The sequence below is a fragment of the Pygoscelis adeliae genome, unplaced genomic scaffold (assembly GCF_000699105.1).
Source record: "Pygoscelis adeliae isolate BGI_AS28 unplaced genomic scaffold, ASM69910v1 Scaffold14, whole genome shotgun sequence".
Taxonomy (NCBI): domain Eukaryota; kingdom Metazoa; phylum Chordata; class Aves; order Sphenisciformes; family Spheniscidae; genus Pygoscelis; species Pygoscelis adeliae.
The window spans coordinates 5,100,005-5,101,884 of NW_008825109.1; the positions used below are offsets into that span (position 1 = coordinate 5,100,005).

The 1,880-nt window shown below is 54.5% G+C and overlaps 1 protein-coding gene across 1 annotated transcript in view; it reads right to left on the reverse strand.

Annotated features, from left to right (window-relative positions):
- The window catches only part of RASL11A (RAS-like, family 11, member A), a 6,712-nt gene that overhangs the window by 1,668 nt on the left and 3,164 nt on the right, over positions 1-1,880 (reverse strand). The window lies entirely within an intron of this gene.

Here is a 1,880-nt window from a genome sequence, read left to right on the forward strand (position 1 = left end):
CCGGCGGCGCGACCCGCGGCCCAGGTTTGGGGGCAGGCACCGCAGCACCCTGCCGTGCACCACCCGAGGCAGGCAGACACCAGCACACGTCTCCCCGCGTTCGGGAGGGTACGCCTCCACACCCCACACCAGCCCCAACCACTGCAACGGGCTCCTGCTTTACGCGCCCTCCCTGCAGCAAGGGACTCCAGGCACAGAAGAAGGGAAATGATTTATCCTTTTATCTCAGACTGTTTTGTTTCCCACACCTGGATACATCCCTCCACGGCTCGTGGATGAAGCAACAGCCAGTCCTGAAACCAAAGCGGTCCACGGGGCCTTGAGGTCTGGACTAGGCCCTTCAGGTTTTTAAAGTGGAAGAAAGCTTCAGAGAAGAAAGGCGCTCCACCGCAGGCTACCGTTACGTGAGCCTCAAACCTGCAAACAGCTGTGTGGATGCTTCAGCCTCTGCAAACCGTTGCCCCGGCTCCTGCAAAACTGCTTCTGCAGCACACTACCTCGCAAGCGCGTGTTTACAAGATAAATAATCAATTCAGGGGCCGCTTTATTTTTATTATTATCAGGGAGGTAACACAAGCCAGCAGGAAACAACATGGAGGAGGCCAGCAGGTTGGTACCTGAAAGGAGCAGGATGGATCTGTGCTCTCACAGCCCGGCACCACAGGGGGACGGAGCCACCGTGGGAGCTGCTGGGCCCCGGCTGCGGGGTTGATGCCCAAGGGCACCCCAGGTGGCCCCGGACGCCCGCACGCAGGCAGCTGAGCTGAACCTCAGCAGTAGCAGGGCCGTGCAGTGGTGCTGCTCTCAGTCACCTTCCCCCTCCCCTTCGATACAGCTCTCAGAAGATGCACGCCATGACAACGGGTCATGTTTTTCCGCACTTTCCTCTTGTCTTTCCTCTTACTTTCTCCCTGCATCCAGGCAAGAGCCCAGGTACCCTGTCTGGTACGTGCTTCTTTTTCAGCCCCAGTCCCTCCAGTGACTGGAAAACTCAGAACAAGGGCACAAGAATAACGCTGCCTGCTCTGCTCTACCAGAGCTAAGGTGTTCCTGAGGAAAGTCAACCCTCGGTACTGTGGGGACAAGGATGGGGAGGAACTGCTCCCCGCTTCCCATGGGCACAGAGTTCACATGGGGAGCGGAGGCACAGCTCAGGCTCTGCACCACGCAGCAGACAGAGGACCGGCCATCTCCCCAGCGCGATGTCCTGCCCCATTTAAAGATTCTCCCCTGGTGCCCCAGAAATGTTCTACCTGATGACCACACTGCTCTTTGCTGAAGGGTTACACAGACTTCACAGTAGTTAAGACCACGCTAATTAACGTTAGTTAAAGTAGTGCCTGCGGAAAAGCAAGGTGGAAGAAGTGCTGTTGATTATTTGTGTTACTCTAGTGCCCAAGAATCCCCACGGTAACATCACGGCCACTTTTAACCTCAAAAACAGATTGCCTCTAAAATTTCTACTTCACTTCCCATCATGCCAGTGAGCCCTTTTCTTTTTGTAAACAAGGTTTCTCTTGTATCACTAAAAGCTTTTGGTTTCCAGAGGTTCATGCTATTGTCATCTGCTCCCATTGTCATGCACCACCACTTGTCTTTGGCCTCGCACACAGTGCCAACACAGGCTATTTTTATACATTTCTTTACAAAAGAGCTATCAGAGTGCATTCAGCATGCATGCCCTTGAAATGAGTACGTTCCAGGCAGATGATTGCTAGGTGCTGAGCTATGAAAGCAGCAGCATTAAACAACCACCATCCCCAAAACCTGAGGGGCTCCCCCTGTTTCTGGGCAGCTGTAGAGCTCATGCAGCCTTGCCTGCTGCCGAGAGCACCCCCAAAGGGCAAACAGCGATGGCCATGAGCAGGGATGACAGTGCG